The 20,060-nt window shown below is 38.2% G+C and overlaps 1 protein-coding gene across 1 annotated transcript in view; it reads right to left on the minus strand.

Moving 5' to 3' along the window:
• Positions 1-18,684, minus strand: part of RASGRP3 (RAS guanyl releasing protein 3) — a 1,166,392-nt gene extending 1,147,708 nt beyond the window's left edge. The window contains exon 1 of the mRNA XM_044058961.1: positions 18,460-18,684. The gene's annotated coding sequence lies outside the window, so the exon portion shown is untranslated. The remainder of the gene's footprint in view (positions 1-18,459) is intronic.
• Positions 18,685-20,060: the final 1,376 nt, after the last annotated feature.

Here is a 20,060-nt window from a genome sequence, read left to right on the forward strand (position 1 = left end):
GCAGCTACAGATATTCATCTCATAAATAAAGACCTATAATCTATACATGTACGTACCTAACTTGTAGAACTGTGGCTGTGGGCAGGAGGATAACTTAATACTCCACTCATTCCCCATTTGTTCTGTATTTTCTCTTGCTCTTACAGTTGACCCACCTGCTGTACAACATCTAAAATGTATTTCCCATTTCTCACAACAGGCTCCAGCTCTTAGCCAAGAAGAAGAAAGAAGATATCTAGAAGGAATAAATTGATTTTTTTATAAATGACTCAGATCAGCTGGAGTAAGAGCAGGATGGGGTGTCTGTCATTGCATCAGAATGCTGTGTCTGGTACTTATGGTCATTTACCTGACTGGACTATTGGCAAAGGGCTGTTTGGTATGTTATTTGGTCCCTGGGTAGATAACTAGCCAAGGGCTAGCTGTTCCATAACCAATTAGAATTCCATTTACTGAACTGCCGTTGGTGAGTCTGGAAAGTGGCTTCAGTGGATTCCCCCAGTTCCAGTTTTTGTAAGGACTGAGACAGACAGTCTTTCCTACAATTAACAAAAATGTTGAACAGTCTGAAATAATGCTATAATTTCCAGTGCTGCAAGAGTCAGTACAATAAACTCTCAGTTAACCAGCACCCATGGGGATTGGTAGATGCCAGATAAATGTACTTTCTGGTTGCTTGAGAGTTACTATTAAAAATAGGCCTGACTAATACTGTACCCTATACTCTTTGTTTGGTTTGACTTGTTTTCAGGTTGGGGAGAGAGGGAATTTATTCATATCTTCCTTTTAAAAACTCTAAATCTCTAAAAACGTAAGGTATGTTTCTGCAGGGAGAAAACAGAAAGTGCAACACATGACAATTGTACCGTATTTCTTCATTTTTTTTTTGCCAGTTGCTTGAGTTCCAGTTAACTGAGAGTTTACTGTATCTCTCTTCTACTTGGTTGTTAAATCTGTTTACGATGTTTCTGCAATCTTTTTTTCTTGTTTAATAATTAAAATGGTATGGATGCTTCCCCACCTCACCTGAGTTGGCTAATTTGTCGGCATGGTCTTTGTTGTCTTTAGCCTCCAAGGGGCAGTGCATTTGGGGCTTCTAAAATATATGATAGGGTTGGAATGTCATTACATTTTTTTAGGGGAAAAGTGGATCTCATAGCTGTTACTTAACAGCTGATAACTTCTTGGGGACTGCACTTTACTTTAATTCCTGAGACTGACTGTTTATAATAATTTTGTCAATTCAAAACCTTTGGAAATCTCTTTGGTTGAATCCAGTACTGCCTGTAGGTGCATAACTTGTCCTTCCATAGACAGCTGTTACTTGGGATTGTCTGTGCTGTCTGATGATGTCACATATTTTTATTTTCAGTATATTGCTCCAGATGGTATTTCCCTTGGCTGGACAGCGATTAATCTTGGGTCCAGAAGACACCTTTATAGTATATTAAAGGCACCAGCCTCTTTTTTTAGCTGCTTGACACAAGTTACTGTGGCATGACATCTCATACAATGTGGAAAGTTTGTCCCCCACCAGATTAACAGGTCAGTTTGATGGTTGCCAGATACTGTGTATAGACAGTTTATCTCATTGATTTTGGTAGACTTTTGGCAGTTCTGTGGCAGGAAGCTGCATGTAATGTTTTCATTATTTTTCACATTTCATGTGGCTGTATTGAGGCTGTTTCACTTACAGGCTAATCTGCCCTTCACAACATACATCTGCTTCTCTGATTCTGGTTACTTGGTGTTACAGCTAGATTCTAATTCTTTCTGGTCTGTGTTTGACCTTTTAGTGTTACTATGAATTATAACATATCTGTACTTTCCCCAACTGCAAATATTACTGCAATGACTTGACCTGTTTTAAACAACATTTTTCATGATGTGTCCTGGACTGGTAGTATGCTTAACAGTCCAGTTACAGAATACAAGCTACTGGCCAAGCTGAGGTATCTTCATAGGCAAATTATATTGCTGCAGGAGACTAAGATGAGAAAGCAGAAATAAGTTAAACTAATGTTGTACATGAGGGGCTGTGGCTTCTCTTATTATGATAGACAAGCCTTGAGAGGTATGTTTACTCCTTTTGGTGAGGGTCTACAATGGTCCACGTTGGTGGAAGCTGTGGATGAGGACAATAGATGGTGTATCACCTAGACAGGAATGAAGATAGATACATTTTTGACAATCTTATGGTCCCAGTTCTGACCAGTTAGTCTTGGACTCTTTCAAGGATGCCTCGGATGACCTAAGAGGAAGGCAATGGTCTGTCATTGCTGGGAGGGGGGGGGGGGGCTTTTAGACCTAGGTTTGGATAAGAATCTGACCAGGAAGGTTCGATTGAGTAATTACAGAAGAAGAGTGCAGGAATTGAAGCCGGAATCCTTTCTGGTGGACACTTGAATGGGGCAGCTGAAATTTCCATTTTTCCATCCTCCAATTACCAATAGGACTGATTTTTTTTTTTTGGATCAGTACAGCAATTCTTGCAAATGTTAGTAAGGTTAATGTGATTCCTACGGCCTTCTCATATCACAATATGGTGCTAATGGAATTGCTTGTCATTCCTTGGATTTGTAATGTTGGTGTGCCTCTGGCATTTGGATCCTTTATTTCTCAGCTATTTGGCCGACAGAGAATACATAATTAGTTGGATTACTCACCTTTGGTAGGAACACATTTGTTTAAGAGTTTCCTTTACCTCTATTTGAGAAATCTTCAAAATGATGAGTAAGATTTTGAATGTACAGATGAAAGGATAGGGTGGCTCTTCTATATAATGAGCTAAAAACATATGAGAATAAAATCAAGGCTACAGAGTGAGCATGTTAACACAGAACATATCAATTGGAGCAGTTAAGAAATAATACTCGTTGCTGAGAGAGAGAGAGAGAGAGAGAGAGAGAGAGAAAGACCTTGAGTTAGGCAAGGATGCTGGAAACATGGGAAAAACACATCTTTTTCTCAGGTCTATGTTTAATGGTTGAATGGAATGTTCATCGTACATAGACCATCCAAAGTTCCCTTCATCGAACAGCCATATGATCGTAAATAATTTCATTGAACAATCATAGTTGGACAACATAAAGGGAATGGAACATAGTAGCTACTTATCAGTAATGCAGGTATAATGCATCTGGGAGTGTGTCAATATGGTTTATGATGTAAAATGCTTGTAAGGATCATGTCTGTGTGGTTTGCTTTCATTTATATAAGTGTATGATTACTTATGTCATAAGTGATCGTTTAATAAAGATGTTTCTTTAAAAAAAGGGGGCAGGAATTGAATAATTTATGCAATATTTATTAGGTTATATGATATATAACAATATATGTGAAGAATAATGTTTGTTAATTTTAACTTGTTAATGCAGTTTGATTACTTTTATAGAAATGTAAATGTGGCTGTGTCACAAGTGATAATTCAATAAAGATCTTTTTTTAAAAAAAAAAAAAAAGGAAACCTAAACTTTTCCCCCTGTACTGCGATAATCCTTCTCTTGTGGAGGGCTGCACTCCACACCCCCCGCTAATTATATGTATGAACTACAAGATCGCACTACAGTGGTGAAAGGGCAGGTTTACTTATCCATCTGTTACTGATAGGTAGGTACTAGGTTCCGTTCCCTTTATGTTGGCCAACTATGATCATTAGACGAAATTATTTATGAACATATGGCCATTCGATGAAGGGAAGTTTTGATGGCTTCTGTACTATGAATGTTCCATTTGATCATTAATCATAGACTCATTTTTCTCTGGGCACAGCAGATGAAGTCTCCTAAAATGCTGGCATACTAAAATCATCTTTTACTTTTCTGGTTTACTTTAATGGTACCTTTTAATACATAGATGTAGAAGTTAATAATATCATCACTGCTTATAACAGTAAATAGTTTAGTATAGTTAAATACTTCAGGTATGTTATAAGAATGGGAATGGTTAAGCCCCAAAAAGAAAAGGTAGCAGCATAAGAAAATGTCCTGTCCTAGAAATAAAAAACAGACAAGGAGGTTTCTGGTGCTTGAGGGTTATTATCAGAAGTTAATACCACTATTGCCACAACAGCATGTCTCCCTCTCCATTAGACCTATCAAGGGGAAGTTGCCCCTCAAAATATGGTGGACAGTAGAAGCTGACACTGTTTTTAGGAAGCTAATAGAATATTATGCTCATAGCCTGTTTTAGTATTTCTTGCCTTTAATAAACCGCTAACAGTTTAAACAGGTGTATTGGAGGTGGGTATAGGATCAGTGCTCTCACAAATATTTAATGCAGAAGAGCATCCTATCTGTATTCTCAGCAGAAAACTAAGCAAAGCAGTGGTTTGGTATTCTATGATTGAAAGAGAATGTCTAGCCATAATGTGGGCACTTGGTTCCATAAGGTATTCCATCTGACCCCTAGAGGGATATCTTGTAATGAGTCTACAATGGGAGCCATAGCATTAGCCCTTTTCATTCAAATCTTTCTTCATTCAATGATTCATGGTCCATGATATTTGCAAGATATTTCCATGAACTAATGATTTGGGGAAAACATCTCTGTCCTGCTTTAGTTAATGGGTTTGTTTTTCTCCTTCTGGCTAACAGTCCATCACAAATCAAAACATGAAGTTAATTACAGACTCAGAGCATGAATTACCTACTCAGGGGAACTGTCCTACCTCCAAAGCGAAACTCAAAAAGTCTTTCAATTTACCTCTACAGTTAAAGACAGCAACACAGTAACATTTTCATTCATACATTTTTTATCAGCTGTACATTTTATTTTTTATATATATAGTAGCTGTACTTTTTAGAAGAACAAAGTTGCTACCATAGTTAGAACCTTAAATACTTTGTACATCTTTTTAACCATATATTTTATAAGATCTATGTACATGTCACACATTTGTTATAGTATGACTAAAATAAGTGGGAGATTCATACACAAATATCACCTCACCCCATCTAGATCTCAAAAATTTCATATTGAGTTGTCCTTGAAAATGAAACATGACATGAGGATACATCGTTTTTATACAGTACCTCTTTCTTGGCAGTCAATCTGGACTGGCATTGCAGGCACCATTCCTATGCAAGAATGTCATGTTATAGGACTGCAAACATAAACTCCATCTGAATAGTTTAACATTTTTACTACTAGCCCCATGCAACCATATTAAGGGGTTCTAGTCTGTGGCCTCAGTGATTTCTCTTGTCTGACGTCTGTGGTGAAATACATTGCAGGAAGGTCTTCTCCCTTTAAGGATGCCTGGATAAGTACAACCCCCAAACTAGGTTTTCAACCATCAACTTGCATAATGCATTTTTTGCGTGTAGTCAGGACTGGTTCACACATTGGGTCCACTGAAGGCCTTTTAAGTGTTTGAAATGTCTTCCCACAGACTAGTGGCCAGGTACTAGGTTCCGTTCCCTTTATGTTGGCCAACTATGATCATTAGATGAAATTATCTTCAGGTAAAATCAGAAAAGGAATGGCTATTGTACTAAAGTTGAGGAGAATCTTCCTGTATTACCCTGTTGTTCCTAGAAATGTTCTCACCACCGCCGTAAATAGCACAAGTAACAAAAAACTGAGGGTAATGCTACTCAATGGCAGAAGTCTAAACCTCAAAATGCACGCACTCGAGGCACTCCTCAGTATGGAGAAAATCAATATATGTGCAGTAACATAAACCTAGTTTAAGGCTCCAGAGAGCACCCCAGCACTACCAGGCTACAACCCATACCATACATTCCGGCCACAAAACCTGGACAGAAATACAAAAGGTGGGGGAGTATCCATATTCATCAAGGATACCCACACCTCCAGGTTAGTGGCACAGCACGACGCTTCAGAGATCATCCATGTGCAACTAACAATGGGCAAAACTGCTATTCAAATTATAGCTTGCTACAGATCACCCGCCATGTCCCAGGACCCCCACTCCGCATTCCTGGAAACACTGGGAAACATAAAGGTCCTATCAAACACCCTGATATTGGGTGATTTCAATTACCCAAACATTAACTGGGAGAACTACTCAAGTACAAAGTCCCTTGCCCAACATTTCCTAAAATTTATAAACTCATATGCCCTGGATCAATTGGTCAACACCCCCACCAGAGGTGACAACATATTGGACCTGGTCATCACCAACATGGGTGACAGGTGTTCCACACTGGAGGTCAACCCCTTGCTGGTCAGATCTGACCATAAACTAATCACTCTGGATATCCACATTCCACCACCACCCCTGGTCAAAGAAACCACCATGAAAAACTTTTCAAAAGCAAACTTCACATTACTTAAGACCAAGGTGGGAAGTTTTGAAGCCCCCATGCTAAAGGATAATGCTGTCTAAGCTGCAAAATCCTTTACTAATGCACTCTACGGGCACCTACAAGAATGCATGGATCATGCTATCCCAAACAGAACCAAGACTCACTCCTCCAAGAAAAGAAAACCAGTCTGGTGGAACCCTGCCATAAACAAGCTATACAATAGAAGGAGTAAACTAGTACATAAAAGAGTAAAATCCCAAGAAGGGAAGACATCCCTGATCAGTATCAGCAATAAACTACGTTCACTCATAAAATCATCCAAGGCTAGCTTCGAAAGAAAAATTGCCATAGACTCCAAAGATAACCACAAGGCATTCTTTTGCTATGTCAAGAATCTAAGTGGTAATTCTCAGATCTGCTCGGAATTAGTGCAGAATGGCACAAAATACACTGAACCAACATCCTGGCAGACAGGTTCAGTGCAAACTTCACCCCCCTCTCACCCCCAAAAGGGCCCATAACTATACCAGAAGAATGTAATGCCCTTGGAATCACAGACACTCAGGTTAAAATAGCCCTCTGGAAAGCCAAAAACACAGCATCAATGAAACCGGATGGTGTCCCAGGCTGCGTCCTACATGAGCTCAAAGATTAACTAATCCCTCACCTAAACACAATGTTTAATCTCAGCCTCTCCACAGGCTACGTGCCCACAGAGTGGTGCACAGCAATGGTTATTCCATTCCAAAAGTGGAGCCACAATGGACCCCATTATCGCCCTATAAGTTGGGAGGGTGGGCTAATGGTTAAGGTGTTTGCCTTACAAACACAAGGTGCAGGGTTTGAGTCTCACAAGGGATAATTGGGTAGGCTTACAATGGCTCACAAGGGCAGTTAGCCTAGTACTAACCTATGAACCTATGAACCTATAAGCCTGACTAGCTTGGTCTGCAAAGCTATGGAGTGCTTCATCATGGATCTCATTAACAGAGACATTGGAAACCTCCAAACACTGGACCCTATCCAGTTCGGCTTTGTTAAGGGCAGATCATGCCTCCTAAACCTGGTGGACTTCTTTGAGACAGTTACCAAGGCTATAGACGAGGGAAAGGTGATACACACAGCCTACCTAGACCTCGCAAAGGCCTTTGACACCATTCCCTACTCCGGTATTATAGACAAGTTCACCAGCCTGAGCATAAACCCCTATATCATGAGATGGGTTGCCAACTGGCTCACGGACAGAACCCACATAATAAGAGTTGCAGGAGCTAGGTCTGACTCTAAACCGGTTACAAGTGGCATTTCCCAGGGCTCAGTCCTAGGACTCCTCCTGTTCAGCATATACTTCTCAGAGGTACAGGCAAGCACAGGAGGACTATGGCTGATGAAGTTCGCAGACGACTGCAAACTAGGGGCTATAATTGACTCTCCAGCTGACACAGACATCCTTCAAAAGGGTCTCACTGAGACAGATACCTGGTGTCAAACCCATGGCCTCAAGTTAAATGCCAAAAAGTGCATAGTCATCCCCTTTGGAAAAAACAAAGTACCTACAAACTACCACATAGGTGGTAGCCCCCTAAAGACAGAAGACATAATAAGGGATCTGGGGACCCAAGTAGATAGTAACCTCTCCTTTGATAATCACATTGCCAAAGTGGTTAGAAAATCCTTCTATGTGTCTCACCTAATCACAAAAGGGTTTGCATCCAGATCGAAAGAGGTCATTGGGCCCCTCTACACATCACTCATCAGACCATTATAGAGTACAATGCCCCATTTGGGATGTACCTTACAAGACACCTGCAACAACTGGAAAGATCAAAGAAGTACTTCACCAAGAGGATCACTGGCCTCAAGCAGATGCGCTATGCAGTTCGACTGAAGAAACTCCAGCTGTACTCGGTTGCATACCGCCTACTCAGAGGTGATCTCTGCCTGACATACAAGGCCATGTCCAACCCAGAATTGATGGACATGCTCCACCTAAAGAAAACCATATCCCCTCGAGCCACATGCTCCAGGGATCTAAACCTCGCCACAACAATAAATAGGACGTGCTGAAGGGATAGATTCCTGTCCGATAAACTTCCCATGCTCTGGAACAAGATTCTAATCTACATTAGGCAGAGTTCCTCACTAACCCTCTTCAAGAGAAATCTTGACGAGTGGATGGGAAACAGGAAAGTTTACCCCAGGGATCACTTCAATGGCTCTGCTGGACAGAGGCACAGGGAACTAATCTAAGGGGGCGGTGAAAACCAACACATTCTGGCTAGGCTTATAAATGCCTTCAGGCAGATAGCCTAGTGCCTACCTATGAACCTAGGAACCTATGAACCAGTTTCTTAATTGCAAGGACAGGTAATTCCTGAATGACCTCCATCTTGGCATGCTCTAACCAATTCTTACCACCACCATTAGCTTTATGACTTAGATAAGATACTTCTGTCATTACTGCCTGACACGTTTTTAGCCTTATAGGTTAATCATGCCATCTTTTGTCTGCCCAACCTCTGACTGTTATGTTTAACATGTTCCTGTCAGGACTGCATGTAGGGTACAGTGCCATCCAGATAAACAAGATCATAGTCTTCAACAACAGATAGAATGTACTCCACTAACTTTTGGAGAATTGCTGAAGCATTCTTCATTTCAATGGTTATTTAACTGAACTCATATGGACCAAAAATGTGACACAAAAGCTGGCTTTGCCCGCACTGCAGGATTCAAGGATTTCTTGCAATAACCCTTGGTTATGTCATTATTAAATAGGTGCTCACCCTCACCCAACTACTCTAAATCTTCATCTGTCCTAGACATGTGGTAAGCATCTAACTCTGTGTGATTATTCTGTTTCTTGTAATCAACACAGTACCTGGTGCTGCCATCTTTGGTGCCACAACTATCAGCACCACGGTGAGGCCTAAGAATAAGAGGAGTCCTGGATTACTCCAGAGATACAACATCTCCTGCAGTTGTTCTTGTAGGGTTTGCTCAAGTCAGGCACCATATACTGGGCCCTTTTGAGGGATTGTGGGGTGCTGTGCCCACATGGTGCTCTACCCATTACCTGCACCCAGGCTTACCACTGAACACATCCCCAAACTAGTGTATTAGTGCCTAAATCTCATGATCCTTAGTAGAGGAGAGCTGCCATGAAAGTACAACTATACTAATACCACGTACATCAAAGTGTCAGACTGTGGCTCACTGAGAAGGTTTACTATAAGATCATCCTTTCCTTTCCCCATTAATGTAATGCAGATACTGAGTATCATTGTCTCTTTATCATGGTAGGGCTTCACAGTGTTAACATAGTAGAGTTTGTGCTTCTGCCTCCTGCTGGCTAACTTCACCATGTAGTCAACATAATTTACATTTCTGATAATTATAAAAGGACCCGTCCCATACATTGGACATAACCAATGACATGTGTACACTAGTTAAAAGTGATTGATACTTGCCCAGGCAATCCATACCAGTTAAGACTTTGAAAGAGGCACCCTTTAGGTATGAGAGTTAACTACAATTTGAAAGGTGATAAGGGAACAAACAAATAGTAGTTTTTTATGATATGCCAGTAGATGTTTTAGCAGAGCACCTAGCATAAGCACTACTGCAGCGAAAAGTCTGCTATGACTGGACAGCTAGTGCAGGAGAATATTCTTTTGGGCAGTAAGTGATGGAGCTTATTCCTATTTAACACAATAAACTGATGGAAAGACTCATGGCTTGCATAGAGAAGACCATAATGACTTGTTAATGTTGAAGAGATGGCATGTGAACAAAACAGAACATGAGTACAGCGCATCCTACAACATGAGCAACACTAACAAGCCTGGTATTAATATAGGAGTTCAAGAACAACGATCATTTTATCAGTTAACAAGTAGACAAGCTAGATGATATGGTGAAAGAATAAACTTTAAACAAGAGTGTAAAATGGACAGAGCACATGTTGTTAGAGTTACAGGTACCTCCTCATGTACCTTTCAACCTCTTAATGCAAGAATTCTGGACAAAGCTTAAATAATGGGGGAGAAAGGCCCAAAAATCAAGGGCAGGTTTTAAATACTGCTCTTATTAACTTCGAAATATACTAGAATAAAAGATTTTCTGTTAGCGTGCATTTTTTGAAGGATATGCTCTCTGGAACTCAAATGACTGTCATTATTAGTGTCTTCAGTCCTCAATGATTTGCCGTAAAACCAGAAATGTTATATGAAACACACTATAAACATGAGGCAAAAATCTGGGCATTCTGCAGAATTCTGGATGTTTGACAGGTATGCCTGCCTTCTCAATAAGTAAAACTGTCAAAAGTATGGTTCCCCAAGGCCCGGTGCTTGGTCTTCTATTTGGCATTTACTTCTCTACTCTGTGAGTCAATAACTCCAGTCTCTGTTTAGCAAATTTCAGTAATGACTATAAACTAGGCTGTTTTTTTTTCAAACAGCTTCTGTCATGAAGGTACTCAAGAATGGGCTAGGTTATACAAGCAACTGATGCAAGAACAATAACCTCAAACTACATTCCCAAAAATGTAGTATATTCCACTGTGAAAAAATAAATAATTCCTCATCATGCTACATGGATGACATTGTCCTTCTCAATGACACTGTCATTAGAGAGCTCAGCATGTTTGCAGATGACTTTCTGCACTTTGATAATCATGTGTCCACTGTACTTAGACAATCCTTCTGTCTGGATCAATCAATAACCAAGGGCATCTCATCCAGAAAACAATAAATATTATTTCCACTGTACTCATATCTTATCTCCATTGTTATTGAATATAATACCCCCTTTGCTGTGAACTTATTGAAATATACCACCTAACTAGACAGACCATGGATGTTCCTAACCAAAAAAGTCATAGGACAATATCCAGAACAATTAGCCACCATCTCTCTGTATTATGCTTCCTGTAGATTCTTCAACAGAAATATATGTTTAGCCTTTTGAGCCATGAACCCCCCTCCCTGCAACCTACTGTGTCTTTATGGAACTTATTGATTCCACAAACACGAGTATAAAGGACCTCAGTCATTATTGACAAATTAATTCTACATGGTGGTACAGTAATTTCTTATCCCAGCATACTCCCCACCTATGGAATAAATTACCCGTGCATATTAAGAAAAGTAGCACCTTAACTACAGTTAAAACTAACTTAGAATATTGGATGGGTCTGTTTGTGTAACTCTCACCGAGGAAAGAAGTAATTTTTGATGCTTGGTGTTCTGGCTGTGTTGTTAATGGTCTAATTACAGATTGACTGGTATCTACCCATAGACATATGAACCTATGAACTCATAAAAACATATAAAACTTCCACAAGTATTTATCTATGACTTTATGAAAACATATGCAGATTCCACAATTCATACAAGGTTGTGCTTTTTCCAGAAAAAAATGGTCTAGTCTGAAAAAAATAAGCAAAGCAAAACAGATATTGACCATTGTATAATCCAGTGTCATACATTAAGAAAAAAAACGTTAAAGGTTCTGTGGTATTTGTAAGAATGAAAGGCATACTTGACAGCACTTTATTCATTACTGAAACCTTACTTAGATGACTAGGAGGATTCAGGTTTTTCAGTCCTTAGAGTACTTGGCATACTTAACCTTCTAATGCTTTTCACCTGAATATAATTTTGACAGTGATGGACTTTTTTGCAGAGAGACCTGTCTGTCTTGGAAAAAAAAAACATTTATAGGTCCTATTCCAAAGGGATTATTAGTATCATGGTGGTGAGCTGCTGACAGGGGGTTAAATACTACCATGATTCATGTTCTATGGCATGTAGTAGAGTGGCAATGGAGTACAAGTTACTCCTCTAGAAAGGCTGCCTAGAACATGTTACAACCAAAGATCTCAAACTCATGGCCCTCATACCTCACATAGTCCTCAAATCATCATAATTTAGGTAAGGGAAGACACTGCACTACATTTTTAGCTGCACTGACTTCCTTTCTTTATGTTTTGGAGTTTAGAGTTACTATATAAAGAATAGGTAGGTAGGGAGGGCTGCGCTGGTGCAGCTGTTAGTATTGTCGCCTCACAGCAAGAGGTTCTCCTGTTTGATTCTCGACTGAAGCGCCTTCTGTGTGGAGTCTGCATGTCCTCCCCATGGTCAAGTGACATTTAAAGACATGCAGGTTGGTGCATGTGTGAATGTGTATGCCTTCTTTGAAGGCTGGGCATCAGGCTGGCAACTTGGCACTGTAAAAATCCACTGCCAGTCATTAGCGGACCGGAGTAACGCTGTGGCAACCCCTAACTGGGAAAAGCCAAAAGACATTACTATATAAAGAATAGGTAGGTAATGTGATTCACAGGCATTCTATATTAGTGAAACAAATTATGTGTTCCTGGGATAGCCTGACACATTCTAAACTGACTGTTAAGACCCTCCCACATTCTGAAGCTGTCAAATAGCAAACATCAATACATACACAAACTGCTAGACAGCACTGCACCACCTGTAAGTCAGATATAGTGCAAAGTATTAGTATTCATTTATGAAGCTGCAATATTATTGCAGTCATATAACTCAATGTCATATTGCACATCCATACCTTCAGCAGATGCTAATCGGGCCTCCTAACCACTTATACTTGGGGCAGCTGCCCCCTTTACCCAGACTTATTTTACAACTCTGTTTCTCAATACATTAGAATGGGATTCACCATTAATGGCAACACGTAAATTGGAATGCATTTATACTTAGCTTAAAGTTTGGGGTGACTAGAGGAACAGTTGTTATGGAAATGGTTGCACAGTCAAAGCTGCCCAGGAGTACTTCCACAATTTCTCACCTGGATAGACTGTAGGAGGATTAGCAAAACTCTTCTTTTAGAATTTCTCATGTTTAGGAGAACCTACCCTTTTTAAATGTGGTCCCCTGTCTTCAGTGATGCAAGCTGAATGTTTTTCTTATACAGGATGGTTGTACATATGAATTAGAATGAGAATGTACATAAATCTGTAAATGTTTGTAAAGAGTAATTGTTGAATTCCTAAGTTAACTAATTTATTCTGAGGCTATTGCAATTGACTTTATTTATTTTGAAGCTCTTCTAAGAATAAACAACTATATACATAAAATATTTTTTCAAGTTACAGTGTTAAAAGTTTAGAAAATACTTCTATAGCAAATAAAATAGTGGTTTTACGAATATGTGGGGTCAATATGATGTCCCAAAGTTGAATGGCTAAAACCTCATGAAAAGTGAGTCAGAGTACTCATACGTATGCCACATAGACACATTGTACATGGCAGTTCATACACAAACCTGATGATGGAGTGATTCACAGAAGGGAACTGCTCCAATCTCAGATTGTGCACACATGACCCTGTACTGCACAAGTGCTGCAGACATGAACCACGGAACCTGTAAATATGAAAGAAGCATAATGACCTGTTTCGTACCCACATATACGTGTCCACATTTTTCTGTGTTTTTTTATGAAATGATGCCCACCATTTCATAACAACACAGGGACATGCAGCAGTGTGATAAAACAAAAGCACTGGCAGGAGCTTTAGTGAACTGCGATACAAAGTATCAGTGTGAGATGAATAAGCCATGCTAATGCCCAACAGGATTAGACAAGATTGGAACATGCCACGTGATGGTTAGGGGAGACCAGAGCAAGAAGACAGGACATAAAATCGAGGTGAATGTGGCAGTACATCGATGGATTGCAACAACATTAGCAGGGATTGGCTACATTATTGTATCCTAGGGAGTGCTAGCAATAAATCTCAAAGAGGGAAAGTTAGCCAGTATCCAAAGAAAACCCCACATAACATTGTTTTCACATGTGGTCAGTTTCTCCATGGTTCCTGCATCTAAGTGCGTGGTGTTCCTGGCACTGCTTCCAATACAGCCGCTAAATGGCATGTGGCCATTTATGATGTTGATGTGTCTCATTCCCTCAACAAACTTTTACCTGTGAAGTACCTTCCTTCGCCCACAAACATAGGCTCACCTTAGCTGCAGTACTGTTAGTGCAATGTGTAACAGACATTCCAGCATCTTAGATGTCAGGCATAGTGCACCCCTGATGAAGGGTGATATGTCTTTGGGTTATGTACAGCACACTGTGACTGACTTTGCATGGATGACTCAGACCTCATATAGCTCTTCTCCCTCTGGTATGTTATGTGTGGTGGTCCACTTACAACAGTGACAAATGTTATAATTTCATAGCTGACACAAGTGATGTACAAGGACTTAGAAGATATTTATAGTGATTAATAATCACATTATCATAAGGGAATAACATGCAGTTATGGCCTACAGTCATGGGCAAGAGAGATGCACAAACATTTCTGACTCATTACTCATGCATGCAGAATGCAATGGTTTTACATGTCATTTATAAAAAAAATATCTGATCCTGTGAAATGCTTGAATGTTGGGGACTTCTTATGTCATTGTGGTAAGTGTGGAGTACATCAGGGTTTAGTAGTGTGCCTGTCTGCATTGTTTATTGTCAGCATTGGGTAGCTGATAAGTTATTTTTAATTCAAGATGCTTGGTTTCCTTTTGAAGCCGATCTCCCTGCCCATGCTCTGCTAAGTAACATATCAGCTATGCTAACCATTTGAGTGCTGGGATTTGAATTTTGATGTAACTAGTCTGCACTTTGTAATACCATGTTCTGTCAGCACAGTCAGACCATACTCCAGAGATTGTCTCTTTATGAAATGTGTCCAAGACCTTTCATACTCTCTTTCATGGATACACCATTACTGGCCCACCCAAGGCACACAAATGTGTACACAAACTCTGCATTAGGGTAAGGTGAACTGGAGTCCTTAGCAAAGGACACCCTTACATTCACCACTGTTATCTGGTGGTAACAAAATGATGCTAAGTACTGTTTTAGTAAGCATATATCTGAGTAGGTTATTCTTACATTTTTCCTGATATTTGTCTTTTTAATATCTAGGGCAACCAAGAATATATTATAATAAATGATGCTGAAGATCTTAGAAAATGATGTCAGCAGAGGTCATATGTGTATGTGTGTTCCACTACAATGAATAAATACAAAACAGAAAACCTAGTAGTCTTAAAAGTTCGTTGATGAGCTCAGTCACAACAATTTTCAAAAATCATGAAACCCAGGTAGTGTTCCAAAGCAACAAGCCTTTATTTGTCACAGACAAGTAATCCTCAGCAACAAAAAAAATGGAAATACTTTACAATGTTAAACATATCAGTTTTTATACACTTAGAAGTAGGTGTGGAAAATATATGTATTGTATAATTTAAACCTGCCTATTCCAGGCAAATAATATAAACAGAGCCATAAAAGTGCATTTAAGAAGAGCAAATACCCACCCCCACACATTACTACTGATTAGATCAAACTAAATCCTAGTTAAGGAAAACACTATCTATTTGCAACCCACGTTCCAAAATCAGGTATTAAGAAAAGCATAGCATACATATAAATAGACTGACTTTTAACTAAAATTGTTTTCAGCTAACTAATGCACTAAAGCCTTCATCAGGTCTGTGACAAAAACTAAATTCATATACATAGGTAGATAAGTAAAAAGAGCTAACTACATAGATACGAAAAAGCATGCAAAACTATCTAACCATAAACATTATCTAATTAGAGCACTATAAATACAAATATATATCTCTGTAAATTATCTAATAAGCATCCATCCATATTTATTAATGTGCATAAAAGCTAAATCATTTACAGCTCAGGAAAAAATGTCAGTGCTTTGCAGTTGAGAGAAAAAAAACACCTGTCATGACAGTTTTCATGTTTTCAGCCTCCAGCAAAAAATATTTATACAAGGAAAACCAGAAGAAAAAACACACAAAAATACAGAAAACAGTAGATAAAGTAAACTAGTAATGTATAAAAGTGTGGAGGTGTGTGCATGAGCATGCATGAGTATGGTAAATGGGGAATTATACCAAAACTTTATGGTAACGGGCATGAAAAAATGGCACTATATACTTCTCTGTGCCCACAATAAATTTAATTTCAGCCATGCATCCCCAACCAGATGTACCATAGGGAAACATCTCACCTCCATGTATTCTGAACCGTTCTTAAAGTAACATTTTTTATACTTTTGCATTTATGAATATGATATCTGCAACTGTCATTGCAAAGTGACTACAATATTCATTATTGTTTAACAGAATACAGTTTATGAGGGGCAAAGCAAATCTCTGAGGAAAAATTAAAGGCAGGTAAGTCCTGTGGGTGATATACATGTGTCTCATCTGGCTACCTTAGTATCTGTAAAGCACTTAAATACACTGTTTTACCATTAAGTACTATTGTTTTATTTTTATTTTTAATTTAACAATTTATTTTTAACATAGGTTATTAGTTACTTTTGCTTTTCTTCAGAGAACAGCTTATATTTGTTATATAAACGTATATTAACCTTAAAGAACTCATCAGTTATAACAAAATCTGAAACCATTCTATCACCCTATGCTATTTTCAACATATATATATATATATATATATTTAGAAAAGATAGGTTGTTTAATTTATTAATAATTTAATAGAAGATAATGAATGTGCCAATGTACTTTGTAATTAAAAAATAGATTATCATGCAAGAAGACTTTTATGACTGCCATGTATTAATAAAAAAAACATGCTGTGGTCAGAATAATATATACAGTATGAATATGTCACCAAAATAGTAACAAAACATTTCAGAATACTAATTAAATACTTTAAATTCACCTGAGAAATAATTATAAACTACAATAAATAATTAGGGAAGTAAAAAATGAATTTCTGCAATGCTAGTACACACATGAAAAACTGAAAGAATGTGTAAACAATACTATAGAAACTTTTATTGATATAAACATTTCACTATTAGCGTGAGGTTTGCTACTACCAGTAAAACAAAATTACTAATAATTTCAAATAGTAATGCTTGATGCATCAGCACAAATCAAAATGGCGTTTCTGAAGATAAAGTCACATTTAATCATTTAGAAAATAATTAAAATGGCAATTGCTGTTGATACCAAGGAAGACCCATTTATTTTCCGTATGTAATTCACAATACTCTTACAACACTCTTATAGTATATATTGTTCTAATAATCACAATAGAATTAGAAAAATATTGTAGAAAACAGAAAAAGCCACTTCATATTAAGTAGTACTCATCAAGTTTGCTCACACAGCACCTAGTAATTCAACATTTTTGAGAAAAGATTTATGGAACCCAAACCACTATTTTTTTATGGACACATTAAAAATATTGCCAGTGTTTATTTTATTGTCTTGACAGCTTAGAATATCAGCCATTGCAGATATATTTCCTAACCTGATAGACAGCATTCAACCTCTTAGCTCAAAAAATCTGAACAAAGCCTAAAATAATGGGGACACAAAGGCACAAAAATAAGGACAGATTTTAATAATTGCTGTTATAAATTTAGAAAGTTGCTAGAATAACAGGTTGTGTGTTAGCATGCATTTTCTGAAGGATTCAAAGTCTGAAACTCAAACGTATGCCATTAATTAATGACTTCAATCCACCATGATTTGCCAGAAAAACACAAATTTTATTAGGAACAGACCAAAAATATGCGCCAAGAGATCTGGAAAGTTGAGAGGTATGCCTGGATGAATAACACAGCATTCACATAACATTAAGTAAAAATGTCACAGTCGCTCTTTAAAATACTGATATAAACAACATTTAATTTCAGCAGTGTAAGAGAAATAAATCCCAAATGTAATACATATTAAATTGATAGTATGTATCCTTCTGATTAAGGACAGGTATATAAATGTAAAGACAATATATATTACTATGAGCACTTTAAGCGTAGCTAGACCAAAATGAACACACCAAGTCATTGTTTCCAGTAGTCACCATGAATTTATATCAATTACTTTGACTAGAAACTAATCAATACTTCATTGTGTAACTATTTTGCACCTTCTGTGCTGTCAGAACTTACCCTAATGCTGGGTACATAAGACTAGAAGATAGAGGCCAGATTGATGCAGCTGAGTACAAACACTATACAGTTCACATTTAGCTATCTTTACTGATAAATACACATATATAGGGACACACTGTACAATCCAGTGCATATGCACAAAATTAAAATGCTCTGAAAAAAAGAAAAAGAAAAAGAAAAGCACCTACTTTTGACTTTGGTATACCATCAGCATCAAACCTGTCACACCAGGCATGCGTCAGCATTGTCTTGTATTTGCCAATATGCAGATTAAATGTACCTTAGCTACTGTTCCCAGAGTTAATTCCATGCGACTGTGCTCTGTTTACTCCCAGAGGCTGAAAATGCTGGTAAATGTTTAAGCTCAATGAAGTTCAAATAATTTGGCTAATGGCAAGCACGCTTCCTGCTATTCTTTCCTAACTTAGTTTTCCTGCCTGCTCTGGAACATTTTCCTTTCTTTAACTATAAATAGGCCTGCTCGTTCCTGCACATTAAATGGAAATGATGTGGTCAGGAAATGTGTCACAATACAGGATGGGTCTTTTTTCCCCATTTCTCAGACTGAATCTTTGAATGTCTTTAGTAAACACTGAGACAAATTGTGACACTCTTCTATTATTATTTCAGTAGCATCTGTCAGGTGCACTTAAATGGACAAATCATTTTGTGAAAAACGCTCCATGTTTTTTTGCAGTTTTCTCTCATAAGAAACAATGATATAACTTTTAATGTGCTTTTATTTAGTTTTTGGTATATTTGTTTAGCCCTAGAAGACCTAACTTAAATTTTAACAAAATACCATGAAATCTTATTACAAAAATGTTGTTCCAAACATGCAATGAACTTATTTATATATTTACAAAGTCATTACAGCTCTGTCATGGTGTTGGGCGTATTCATGAGAGTGTGTTACAAACAGTACTGGAAAATCTAAGCTGTTATGCCCATAATAAGCCACCTTCTGAGAGTATGATGACTTGTTCCCACTTTTAGAAAAGTAACAAGGCATACCAATGACATATTTGTTGTGTGCTCCTGCTGTTATCACCATGGCTTCTTGCAATATTTAGAGGCTCATAGCTGGTTACTAGGCTATCAGTCCAAGACCCATTTTAAGCATAGCCAGCCTCACTCCAAATTTACTGAAATATAGCTGACATATATCGATGCCCCAAATAATTTTATGGTTACGTTATAGGCTTGTACATATCAAGCTTTCATAGGCTGCTCCTGTCCATTAGTGACATAGGTCCCAAACCAGTAGTAAATTTGTGATTTTCCATCCACAGGTCCAAGTTACATTTGAATACATTTAGGGATGAGCTTTGTTTCACATGGATGGAAAGCCTGTTTGAGAGAAGGGGTAATCCTGGAGACATATACCTGTCCCTCCATCATGTCCTGTTTATGTTGAAGATGAGGTTTAGGTCCTTAGATAGGGTATTTCTGATGCTGTTTGTTTTTCAGATGTGCAACAAATCCATCAGTGTGAGATCAGAGTATGTACTGTAGAATAGGCATAGATCACCATGTATCAGTCTATAGAACTGAGCATAGGGATTGGGCTTTGAGATGGTCCACAAAGGACTTGTTTACTCTCTGTATTATTTGGGTGAAGAACCTCTGTGATCTCTCATGCTGTTGCAAGTGCCTTGTTAGCTAAAGGCCGAAGGGTGTGTTGTTCTCAATGAGTGGTCTGATGAGAGCCAAGCACAGCAGAAAAATGCCCTTCTTGGATCTTGATGTCATGCCTTTAATTATAAGTTGTACAATATAGAATGATTTT

The sequence above is a fragment of the Protopterus annectens genome, chromosome 1.part2 (assembly GCF_019279795.1).
Source record: "Protopterus annectens isolate FY-2018-M chromosome 1.part2, PAN1.0, whole genome shotgun sequence".
In the NCBI taxonomy this organism is placed as follows: domain Eukaryota; kingdom Metazoa; phylum Chordata; order Ceratodontiformes; family Protopteridae; genus Protopterus; species Protopterus annectens.